The sequence below is a fragment of the Melospiza melodia genome, chromosome 2 (assembly GCF_035770615.1).
Source record: "Melospiza melodia melodia isolate bMelMel2 chromosome 2, bMelMel2.pri, whole genome shotgun sequence".
In the NCBI taxonomy this organism is placed as follows: Eukaryota; Metazoa; Chordata; class Aves; order Passeriformes; family Passerellidae; genus Melospiza; species Melospiza melodia.
Genome location: NC_086195.1, coordinates 123,690,110 through 123,703,034, shown reverse-complemented (window position 1 = coordinate 123,703,034; position 12,925 = coordinate 123,690,110). Strand labels below are relative to the sequence as shown.

Below are 12,925 nucleotides of genomic sequence, written 5' to 3'. Positions count from 1 at the left end.
TTATAAGATTTTAAATCCAAGAATCACAAAATATGACACAAAGGTAAGAAATACTAATTTACTTTTAGCCTAAGAGCTAAAGCTGTCACACATTGCACTAGAGTTTGTTTACTATTCCATTATTCAAGAAGTTAAATGAAAGAAAGGTTTTTTCCAGATGCTGAGTGCTTCATAGGCTTTGACAGGATCTCAGGTCCAGGTACCCTGAGAAGCAGGACTCCTTAGACCTGAGCCAAAGCCAGTGCTTGTAGGAAAGCACAGCCCACTTCAAAGTGCTTGGGGTTGAGGTCAGATCCTAGGTGAGGATTTCAAAGGCAGGAGGTCAGATGATTACTTGGTCTAAAGCTGCTGTACATGCACTGACTGAAGATGAGAGGTGGTGCTCACATTGGTGCAGCACTTTGGTCAGGTCCCAGGGCTGTCCTGGGGGAAATGCAGCCCTGGGGCTGTGCCCAGGCCATTACACACACATGGCCTCTGAAATCAAGTGAATACATCCAAACACATCCTAGGGATAGGATGTGCTCTTAGGCCTTGCCCAGGAGGAAGAGCCCTATGTTTCTGGTCAGCAGACCAGTGCAGGCAAGTGAATCTCAGTGCCTGGAAGCACCCTGGTGTCCTATTTGATTTATGAGTAAATCATACATGCCCCCATGTATCCACCCTCACCTGTGACAGGCACTCACTGCCATGGTTGGTGTCCTCAGGTAATGTCACGTCTGGCTTAGCTTTCCAGGTTGTGCTGGTGTGGGCTGTGACAGTCAGTGTAGATAGTGCTGAGATAACATGCTTAGGGAGAAGTTTTCTCTAACTTTCATGTCAAGAACAGCCCATAACTTAAGTGGAAGAATAAAATAATGTAAAATACCAAATTACCTGCACATGCAGTTTTCTTGGAGCTTACTCTCCCCATGTGGATGCCTTGGAAGGCTCCAGACACTGCAGCCAGCACCTCACATGTTTCCCTGTTCCCAGCCATAACCATCTGCCCATGGTCTGGTCAGATCTGCACAGAGCTCCATCTTCTGCTCCCCAGCACTGGGGAGATGATTTTCCTGTTACCTGGAGCCCAAAGGCAGCATGTCCCACCGGAGACTGCAGTGTTTTAGAGGGACACCAGTGGGACATGACAGCTGCCTTCGCTCATCTGGTTACTGCAAGATCTTGCTATTAAGCTAAACAGATGTGCTTCCACAGTAAATTGTGCAGTAAAGAAATCGTGTACAAAACTAATATTTTTTAATAGTCTCACTTCTCACATGCTAGAAACTTTCTCATGTCCTCAAATTCTTTGCCTATCTTCTTAGCCTCAGGCTAAAACAATAAAAATGAGAAAATCGTCCTGGCTGGGCACTAAGTGTTAAAATATTGCAGCCACTGGTGTATTGACAGTATTCCCTTTCAAAAACAAGAAACAGAAGCAGCATTCCAATCATGTACAGCAAAGCATTAGCTTTTTAAAAAAAACTCTGTTGGCCAAAAGTCTTTAGCTAGAACAAAATACAGGAACATACATACTAATGCTGTGATCTTTCACAGGACTTGAATTTAAAAGTGAAATTAAACAAAAAGACCCAAAGCCTGTTTCCAAAGTGAGGCCATTCTAAAGGCACTCTCCAACAATAATACTTTGTTCTTACCTAGCATTTAAAAATATGATTAATGGATGAATAACTTTACTTTTTCCCTTGCAAACAGCAAGCCATCAGAACAAGGCAGATCATTGACTGCAGCTGGCAAGAGGCTGTGAGGGGGCAGCCTCATTCAAACACTTCATTAATACAGAAAATGTAAAAGGCTATTTTACAAAGAAGAAAACCAGAGAAGGAAGTGGATGTGAATACTGACTTGGGGATGAAATCCTGGCCCCACAGATATCAATGGGAGTTCTCTCAGATGCATCCACAGATTATTTGAACAAAACCCAGATCTCTTTTTTCTTTTCATTCTGATTTTAAGAGTACCTAACTTGTGTACAAAATTGCATTTGCATATTTTTCCTCACCATTTTTCCTTTTTTGTATGTTGTCTAACCAAACCACAGACACTCTGACACAGTTGTTTTTCAGTGAGATGAATTATTACTGACTGCAATATTTTATCTTTGGCTTTATATCACAGTGAGTACAGTTTCATGCCAATAAATCTCAGGCTGTTTCAGCAATATTCATCATCTAACACTGATCAGCTTTGAGAAGCATAGGCCATATTGCACAGTCATAGCTTTTCCAAAAGCAGATGGAGAAATTTTGCCTGGTTTTGCTCAACTCCCTCTGACAAACATAGAAGGAGGACTACCACAGATATTTCAAAGCAATCCATCACCTTCAGAAAACTCAAAAAGTTTCTGCTGCAGGTTGGTTTACTGGCTACTGTTAAAACATGCTTACCAAGAATTAGTGACACTGAAAGAGCTAGAAGAAAAAATATTTTCTCTCAAATTCACTTCATATTTTCAATAATATTATTTATGAACCCATTTGTGCAGGTTCTCTTTTATAATATTATTTCTTTTTCCTACAGTGTCTGTGGAACTCCCATATCACAACAAATTGGTGTAAAACTCTCCTTTAAAAAGGGAAATAAGTGCTTTGTCATGAGAATAAAATGGGCACAGAAGTGGGGACAGAAGCTGTCTCACACACTACATAAACAAAGCTAGTGGGCTTTCAGGTCGGCATATTCCCTGTCAAGCTGAACAGATTTTCACCAAGGTCTTCCTAGAAATTTGCATGCTTTCTGTAAGAGGGAAGCACTGACAGCATTGACTAGTGCTCCTTTTGGTAGTCTGTGGCTAGGGAAGCAAAGCCCAACATGCCTAGAGATTACCATATGAAAACAGAAATACCTGCAAGCCATAGATGCCATCACACAGAAGCCCATTATTCTGTTATTTATCTCATTTTTTAAATGCTTGGTGTCCTAATTCCCTATGCATGGTTTCCATTGCAACACACCTCCCTGCCTCCAGCGCTGGGTGTAGAAGGCAGCAGGACACTCAGGGGCTTAGAACACTAATTATAATACAGAGGGAGGTACAGCATGGCACTTTTGGTACAGAACAACAGCAGAGGGGAAGTTCTCAGAACAAACTCTGTTGTACTTTTCAGCACATGAGCCCCAGACAGGAATTTGTGTGAGCATAGGTTAAATGTTGCCATTATATTGCAAGAGTTCTGTACCTTCTCAGTGCTTCTTGTAGGCATCTCCTCCAGGCACTGACTCTTCCTTGTCCTCACAGGAGCCAACTGACTCCAGTTCCCACCAATCCACTCTTTTATAACACTCTTCATATTATTGGCTACAGCTGTGGCCTGTTAAAGTCAGGCCTGCTCCTAATCTTTAATAATTAACCCAGGTGCAACTCTTTAAGGGGTAAGATTACTTTCTATACTACCTTTAATTACTCATATTCTATCCCCCTACAGACAGGTTCTTCAGGGACACACAGATGGGCAGTGCTCAGCCATGCCAGGCATTTACATTGCAGCAACCCAGCCAGGACTCACTGGACTTTATGGTTAGACATTAAGGATAAGCAAAAAGACAAGCATTAGTGATAATGACTGTTTCATAATGTGAGTTCTGACTCCTCTCTAATGATTCATAGAAATTGCTTATCTTCCAGCAAGAGACACTTCATCTTCAAGACAAGCCATTGGTACAAGTTTTTCTTTCGTTTTACTCACAACATTTGAATTTCACTCACATTAAGACAGCAACTCCACTAGACAGCCATGGGAATATAAACTTGCAGGAACAAACACAATCCATATTGCTATCAGGCTGACAATGGATGGTATATTTTTTCAGCTCTGTGTGAAGTGGTAGACATGAAATTCACATCAGCAAGCGAAGGTTTACCCTTTAATCCTATTATTTAAAGGGCCTGAGCACTTATAGGGTTCAAAGCAAGCAGAGGCCTAAGAAGATCAACAGCAAGGACTCTACTTCAAAGTGCACAATCTAAGCTCATGTACTCAATCATAATATATGTCTGAGCCTACAAATCAGACCCTCTCAGTTTATCTGTAGTATATACAAACAGTAGCTGAGAAGAAAAATAATTGTTGCCATACAGAAGGATCTTTGTACAAAACAAGACATCCCCAGTCATGGTCAGAATGGAGAGAGTGACTGTTTCTACTTACATCAAAATATTATGAGTCTGAAGTAATTTGGGAAGTGATTTGCCACTGTATGCTTCTTTTGAATATTAGGCAAGTTGAAGGGTTTGAGGAATGATGGGGCAACAGATAACCAGTCCTTGAGCAAGAGATGACTGTACCAAAAGAGGCAAAATGATCTCCTTTTTTTTTGCTCCTGTGTAAGGAACTTGTAAGTTCCATTGTAAGGAACTTGGAGAGCTTTCTGCAGCAGAATGCTTCCTTATGGGCATCGTCAGAGGATCTATTTCAAGCTGAAGTGTCTGTAGAAGAGGTATGGAGCAAATAAGCAAAATTAATAGGAAGAAAATTTTAGAACCAGATGGTGTTCATCCAACAGATTTAAAGGGACTGAAGGATGACTTAGCTGAAATAAAAATAATAGTCCATGGCCTCTTATTTAAAACAGATGTAGAACTGAGCACCTGAATGTATCCAGTAAAGCATCAGCCTTTTCAAATTCTTCCAAGAGAAAATGGGAGAAATAGAGCCTGGTAAGGCTGACAAATTTAGTAGAAATCACTACTAGGGTAGAGAAGATGGGTAAATATGATATATTAGGAGAAATTCAATATACCTTGATAAGGAGAAATCATGTTCTTCAAATCCATCAGGTTCCCGTAAGATGATAAACAGCATGGAGATAGAGGAGATCTTTGGTTGACAGCATCTGCCTATTTGTCATTTTCCATGTATTCAATAAGGGCTCTGACCACAAAACCTTAAAAACACCTAAGCAGTAATAGGATAAGAGGGGAGATATTTGCATGTATGGCATAAAATGAATTGAAAGATAGGTTTTACAGTAAAGAGATTAATAGGACATTATTAGTGGGAATTCTTCTAAGACTGAGAAACCAGATGAGAAAAAAGGATCTTAGGCAAAAAGATGAGTGGCCACTAGAACAGCATCTCATACTGAATGTAGATGAGCATAAAACAGAGAACATGGGGGGAAACAGAACTTTAGCTATAAAGTAATGGTTCTGAAATGTTTAGCTGGGTGTGAAATGTAGAGGTTATATAGGTTTACAAAAAAACTCCAAAAATAACAGAACACACGCAGCCAAAAAGCAAACTGAATGTTGAAGTTTTGGCCACATCACCTGAAAAACTAAATTGTCATGTTGAAAAAGTTTGAGGGGGAATGATAAAACACGAGAAGTGCCTTTTATACAGACTGAACAGGCAGACTGGGGCTCCCTGTCCTAGGAGACATGGCTGAGGGGAGATATGATAAAGATTGACAAAGACATGAACAGCCTGTAGCATATGAATAAAGATGAAGTTTCTCATTATATCTCCAAAGGTAAGACCTAGGAGGCCTCTGATAAAACTAGTAGGTAATATGTTCAAAATTAACACAAGGAAGATGGTTCTTCAGCTACACAGAGTAGAGCTACCTACTCATCAACTTTGATCTTAGCCTGCTGGAAACTGTGAATTTCCTTTAAGGCAATCAGGAGGGAACTGCAAGTTCATGAAAGTGATATTCAGTATGAATACTGCCTCCAGGTTAAGAAATCCCCAAGCCAAAAGTTGCTGGAGGCTGGCAGAGTATTATGAAGAGATATCATTACGTTCTTTTCTCACTTTCTTCCCAAGATATTTCCCAAGAGCAGCATAACAAATTGGAGGAACCCTTCTTTCAGTGATTCTCATAATGCTATGGTGTGATCTGAATAACTACAAATGACAAGTTCTCCTGACACTATTCATCCTTTACAGGCACGAATGTTAGACTGAAAACTTCAGTCTAAACCTTCCTTCCTTTCCTTCCTTTCCTTCCTTTCCTTCCTTTCCTTCCTTTCCTTTTTTCCTTCCTCCCTCCCTCCCTCCCTCCCTCTTTGGAGCTTGTGGCTCCCTACTGTTAATCCTTAAAGGCAAATTAGGCAGAGATCTGCCAGGGATGACTTGGGCATTGTCACTTCTGCCTTGGAAATTAGTCAGGTAAGTTCTTAAGGTGTCTGCTAGCTGCTCAGTTTTTCAAACCTGTCTTTGCTCAGAAGTTCCTGAGGCCTCTGGCTGTCTGATAAAGGGAAATGGTAGTCTCAAATGTTGCTGTTGGTTATTTCCAGAGGGTGATAACAGTGTAGGGTGATCAGGAGTGCAGGCAGAAAAAGTGCTAAGGGGAGCAGAAGCAGATTAGACAGAAGTAAGGTTTTGGAGAAGAAGCCATGAGCAGCAGAGCAGTGGGAGGGAGAAAGACTTTGAAGGGGGATTTTGCCTAAAAATGCTGAGGTGTGCTGCTGGGAGCACCACAGGTAATGGGAACTATTTTTTACAGAATAGCAGGTCTCTGGTGCTCTCAGAAACACAGAGTCATTAATTTCTTGGAACAATCACAGTGTGTTTTTTTCATGCATCTAGAATAGGGAAAGATAAATCATGATGATATGAAAATTAATAAATCCTAAATTAAAGGGTAGTATTTGCCAGCTCAGAAGACCAGCAATTACTGCAACCTCTGTAGTAATTTGACATCCCAGATTCCATCTGCAGGGAAACCCAAAAGGCTCTTCCCATCAGTCATATTCAGGCCCCACATGGCAGTCAAGTTGAATCCAAAAGAAAGAAGCAAGAGCTCCTCTGCACAGGTCCCTGCACTATTATCATTTAGAGTCATATGAAGACCCCTCACCTGTTGTTGAAGTGATCTCTCTATCCCAAAGCACTTCTGCAAACATGCCACCAAGGTCTCTACCCTTGGCTACAGATGAACAAACCGTGGAGCTGAGGGGTTTAGTGAACACTTAGAAGCCAAAGAAATGTGAAGATAGCAAATACCAAAATGTTTCACTATAGTTTCCTTAAAAGTAAAGGCACCATCTGTCCCTTTGTGAGGGAAGAGAATGAGAAAGAATACTAGAGAAAGTAGGGAAAAGACTGAATTCCATAAGAATTGTTGTCTTCCACTCTCTTTGTTGCAGATCTTCGTTATTTCTTCATGCAGTTGACAGCCTGGTGAGGGCAGCTCAGCGTGGCTGCCCCACATGGTACAGGCAGCTACTGCCTGGGGAGTTGTTTGATGGGCTGCCCCTATCCTGCAAGGGCCTGTGTGGCTTCTTTTTAATCCACAAGGTCCTGGGATGGATTTTCTGACAATGCTGCTTGTCCAGTGAATGACCTGTCAGTCCTGTAACACGGTGCCTCAGCTTTCCAAGCTTTTGGAAACTCATCTGTCAACAAGGGGGATTTTCCTTAGCGGATACCATTCCTTTAAGCCCTGGGTTGATTCTTGAAGCTTTCTCTGGTGTTCTGTTTGCTTCTTCAAGCACCACTACACTTCTCCTCTCTGATCAAGTTATGTTCCTCTGCACATCAGTGATAAAAGCTGTTTGTACTCAGCTGGGAGAGAGGAAAGCAGCAGAAAAGGGACACAGCTGTCTTTCTGTTTGGGTCATCCATTGAAAGCCTTCTCCTACATCTCAATTTTCCACAGAGAGAAGGGTATGGGAGCAATTACAGAAAGTGACAGACCACAGGTGCCTCACTGCCATATTCACTTTGGGACATCTCTTTCAGGAGTTAGATTTTTCTGAATGAAACCAGGTCTAACTGGCTCAAAAGTCCTGTCTAACTTAAAAAAAATTAATGAAATCTTTGTCCAAACTGACCATAATAGTCTAAAATGCTTTCGTCTCTACGTCAGACCCTGCAATCATAGAGACACACTTGTATTTGAATCTCATAGCATCTTATCATCCTTCTAAAGATAACTTTTCCTATGAAAAACAGAAGTTCTTTGATGCTATTGAACCACGGCACCTTTCTCTAAATTACTGAAGAAAATTGTTTAACTCTGCATGTGAAAACTATAAAGTATTAAGAAAGTAAACATGAAAGTTTTTGGGTTTTTTTACATATTAGATTGGAGTTTCTAATCACTAAAGTTTCCTCATTGATTTAGGCTAAACATCAATAGTAGAAGTCTTACATCACCCAAAAGCAGACAGACTTTCTCTATCTACCTTGGCTGGGGTGGTTTTAATGGGTTGCCCAAACATGTCTGTAATTCCCTCATCAGAATCTGTGAAACTCTGATACTTCTTACCTGATGAGTCTTTCTACTTGAGGTTCGAGTCTCCTAGGGGAATAAAGGAAGATCAGAATATTGCACAAAATCTTGACTTGGAAACTGAATTGGGAAAGAAAATACATGCTGAAAATATCTTTTTATCCTTTGCAAATTCCTCATGTTCTTAGAGAAAATACATATCTGTGAGCATTTTATGAGTATGAAATTTCAGGAAGATTTAATATTGCCTAGCTGTTATTTTAGGTTTAATGAACTAAAATGCAGCCTCTGCACTAGTCTACACTCCTTCCTAAGTCTTAGTGCCAAAAACAGCAGCTCTCCTAAATGCACCCTCTCATATTCAATTGAAGCTTGTGTTACACAGATTCAAGCATCAAAAAGGGGATTAGTTGAATTCTGATAAAGGATCTTAACAGTTTCCAGGATAAATTGGTGGAGTAAAGAATCAGCCAGTAGCTTAGCCATTTTCAAACCTAAAAGTGTGTATTTTCCCCTCCCCCGCTCTCTCAGAGACATTATACTTCTCATGTCCCAAACTGGGGGAAATAAAAATATTCCACTTCCAGCTGTCTCTTTCCACTACTTTTCTTTGATCATTCTTTTCAGCCAGAAAAGGAGATGAGTGCTGAAATTATAGTTATTCCAGCATCAATAATAACAACCAGTAGCTGAAGTGAGACTTACAAAGGCTTAGTAAAATCATTGAGAAATCCTGCTATGAAAATGGTACTATTTCCACCTTTTTTACCTATATGGAAGTACAGCATTCTACATGTAGAATTAGCCTGTTAAACACACAAACCACTGAAGAACAAGCAATATATGCTATGCAAATGCTATACCCATGAGGAAAATATAAACCATGGGATAAATTTCTAAATCACTCTGCAGTATTTGCATTTCCACTCTTGGTTTAGGACCCCTATTGGAAGCACTGCCCCTGTTTTCATTGCCATGACTCCTCTGAAGCCTTGAAGATGTCTGATCTCTGCTGGGTTCTTCAGAGAACCAAAGAACTAAAAATAAAATATAAAATATACCTATTGAAAAAGAAGAAGTGGGTTACATAATAAATTTGTTAGTGAAAGGGCCTGTGCCCTCTCCTCCCCATCTCTCTGAAAATTAATGAAATTTGTGGGTCTCCCACCCACTCATACCTGCTGAATTTGAGTCTGGTGGGAAAGAGGCTGGGAAGGGCTACCAATCACTGATGGATATTTACTTGCCAGATAAATGTGGAGTGAGTGGTCCTGAGGGGGGTAAGGGGTCTGAATTCCCTGTACCTTCCCTAGTAGTGTGTGATGGAGCGCATACACCTCATCCTGGGATAAGGGGAGGTGCTGCCTGATCACCTTCCCCATCCCTTTCACAGCCCCACACAGTCGTGATGTGGCTGCTGAGTGTCCAGTCCCATAGTGAGCCCACAAACCAATGGGTTTTAAATCAGCAGAGGCTCTTCTGCCTTCAAGGAGTCAGAGGTGTTATATTAAAATATGCAAAAATTCCCCTATCTTCCTTAAGTCAACCCAGACCTGCAACAGATAAACTAAATCATTTCAGCTGGAGCCAGTATATATTTAAACTTATAATGGTGAGAAACACTTGTCTTGTATGACCACAGGGATCATCAAAAAATCTCTGTCAGACTTGCTGCAGTAGCTGTCAATGGACAAATGGGGAACTAAGAATATCATGGAAATTGAAAAAATCAACACATTCAGAATATTTAGTTTGTTTTGAAAAGTTTGCAATCAAATAGTCCAATTCTAATTACCTTGAAGGCCTTTTTCCTTTTTTATGTACACTACTAAATCAGAGCTGAGGTAAGAACAGTAAGTAAAGTGGAAATAAATTATTATTGTTGCCACTGTGCAATAGTTTAAACTAAAAGAGAGAAACTGTTACTCCTATTATATTTATGCTCTAGCTAGTCCTTGGTAAATTTCCTAGCAACTTACCCATGAGTTTGGCTGTCCTGAGCTTTATATTTACAGACAGTGAAGCTAACAAACAGAGAGATGAAATATCTCCAAGGACATCCAGGAACTCACTGATGGGGCTGGAAACCCAACAAGGAGCTCTCCCAAGATAGAGGGGCAGCTCATGGGTTCAATGAAAAATTTTCACTCCCTGGTTTAATTCATTTTACACCACCACTGCAAATTCAAGGGAAGAGCCAGGGACTCCCCATGTGGTTGGGGAGTGCAGCAGCTTTGATTTAAATCAGATTTAATTGCCATGGCATCCTTAATCCTGTATGCCTGTTGTCAGCCCTCCAGGGCATGAAGCCTCAATGGCAAAGGGTGAATCAACTGACAAACAGATCATTGCTGGTCATCAAAATAACTCGCATCTTTTGATAGAAGAGCTAGGAATGGCCCTTTCCCACCATTTTAAAACCATTGCTTTCCTAGATTTGGAGTAACACTGAGGCCAACTAACACATTTCACCCCCATTCCAAATCTGACTACATCTGGGTGCATAAGAGGACTGCAAGTACAGGGCAGGGTTCTGGCACAAGTTTCTTTAGCAGGAGAAACTGTGATCTAACCCATGTACACATCTACACCACTGCTCAGGCACAAGTCAGAACCCAGTACCCAAAACTGGACTGCCTGGCACCTTCTGTATGCAAAACAACAGCAAGGCTCGCTCGGGACAATGGGCTTTACATATTTAACCTCCTGGTTTCCCTTAAGGTTGAAAGCATTCATATTAAAGCACCTCCCTTTGGCAAGCACCTGTCATTACTGAAGAATTACCCTGCAATGCCTCCCCAGCCTACCCCTCAAGCTGCAGAGAGCAGCTCTCCCATGTGCTTCTGATCCAAACTCTTCCCTCTGGGAGGTTTCCCAGGACCCTCATTGTTTTGATTGGCAGAATGTGTCTCTGCTAGAGTGGTTGATAAATGAAATTGGATTTTGTAACAGAAAAAGTAGTTCCTGATATAGTGGGATTAATAGTTCCCCCTCTTCTTACCATGTGCATGCTGGCAAGGCTCTCAACTGGGTACTGAGCATGTGCTGAGACAATCTGTTCCTTTGGCTTTCCCTTAGAAAAAGATGGTTGGTTCTGGTTTCACTGATTTCCCCTGCTTTTGTTCGTTTTCCTCCTGATTATGGGGAAGCTTGGCAAGAAAGAAGGGTGGAGAGAAATTAGACTGGGGTCTGAATGCTCATAAAGAAGTGCCTGCACACGTGGTCTTTGTAGAGATGTGCACCTCTCCACAAAGAAGAAGAGAGACAGGTTGTTTCACTCTTCTTGGGCAAGACACTCAGCAGGCAAAATGACCAAAGCAAACAAAGCCTCATACCAGTTTTAACCAAGGACTTTATTATCTCAGCCAGGTGAAGAGCCTTGCAAATATTGGGGCTTGAGTTGCTGTAAAACCTCTCCTTGTGCAAAGAGCGAGCTCTCGGATTTAGCAAAGCCACGTTATTAATAAGCATCAGGGGTTTAGAGAAACAAAGGCTGGAGGAGGGGAGAGGGAGCCTTATTTTAGGAAGGGGGCCAAGAAAGACAAAATGTTTAGGAGGGGGAAGTATTGACACCCTTGGAATAGAGAAAGTGTCGAATGCCAGCTGCAGAGCGCCTCAAAGAATGAGAGTCTCCGATGCTTTTGTCTCCTTATATGGTAAAATGATAGCGAGGGGTTTCGCTGGGCTGGGGAAGGCAGCAGCCTCCTTCCACACTGGCTGACTGCAGAGCTGCGCTCGGCGGAGCCGCTCTCTGCCGGCAGTGGAAGCCCCAGCTGGCTGCACAGCCCCGGCTGCGGGCAGGCCAGGGCGCGCTTGGCGCTCTTGTTAATGGATGTGACCCCCTGTCCCCGCTCCAGGAGGTGGCATTAACTGCCCGCTGCTGCTCTGTAAGTAAATATCCCTTTTTTCCCCTTCCCCCCCACTACCCACAGAACACATCTTTGGAGGTGTCGCTTTAAACAAAGGGTGCAGAGAGGAGGAGAGAGAGGGTTGTTTGGTATCCCCGTGGGTTATTGGGGAAGGATGCGAGGAGAGAGATTGCCGGTCCCCCTTTCTCCCGAGTGCACGGGCAGGGGTGTGAAGAGGACAAAAAGACAAATTTCTTATCGCAGCAATTACTGCTGCACGTCCGTCAGCAAAGTGACACATCAGCGAGCTGATGAGGCACCGGGTCTTTTCATGTGTAACTATTTTTAATGACTGCATTGTGCTGCGTGTGTAACCCGCCGGGGAGGTGATAAAAAGTCGAAGATGGGGTCTTAGATTCCTTACACCTCCGTGCGCTCCTGCTGCCGGGCTCAACAAAGGAGCATTTTGGTACTGTAGCAAGAGCAGATGCACATGAAACAAGGGTAGCCTCTCCTCTTTGCAGGCAAAGAGCGCGGATAGATTGTGTAGGGGAAAAACAGGGAGTCATCAGCATTATATTTCTTCTTTTTATGTGGACAGAATAAATTAGAATACAAATCCCAATTATTAGCTCTGCATTCCTTCTTTTTGTGCTTCTCTCTGTGTGCATGTATGTGCAGCCACAACAACCCAGTCCTTACTGTAAGCTAACGTGGATTTCTCTGTGTATGTAATAAAGGAAATAGTAACTTTTGTCTGCATTGATGGCTGTTCCAAACTTTTTACTTCCCCCAAGGGATATGGCTTTTATTTAGTTGACCAAATACCTGCATATTCCAGCTTTGCTCTGTATGGAGACACACAGCTTTGCTGAGTACCGCAAATGTCATAA

The 12,925-nt window shown here is 42.0% G+C and overlaps 1 protein-coding gene across 9 annotated transcripts in view; it reads left to right on the top strand.

Moving 5' to 3' along the window:
• FHL2 (four and a half LIM domains 2) overlaps positions 1-12,925 on the top strand; it is a 54,076-nt gene that overhangs the window by 17,698 nt on the left and 23,453 nt on the right. Inside the window, exon 1 of one of the 9 annotated variants that reach the window (XM_063149843.1) lies at positions 11,915-12,071. The exons of 7 other annotated variants lie outside the window; for them this stretch is intronic. The gene's annotated coding sequence lies outside the window, so the exon portion shown is untranslated. Of the gene's footprint in view, positions 1-11,914; positions 12,072-12,925 lie in introns of those variants that run through there. One more of the 9 variants, XM_063149845.1, reaches the window with a different exon arrangement.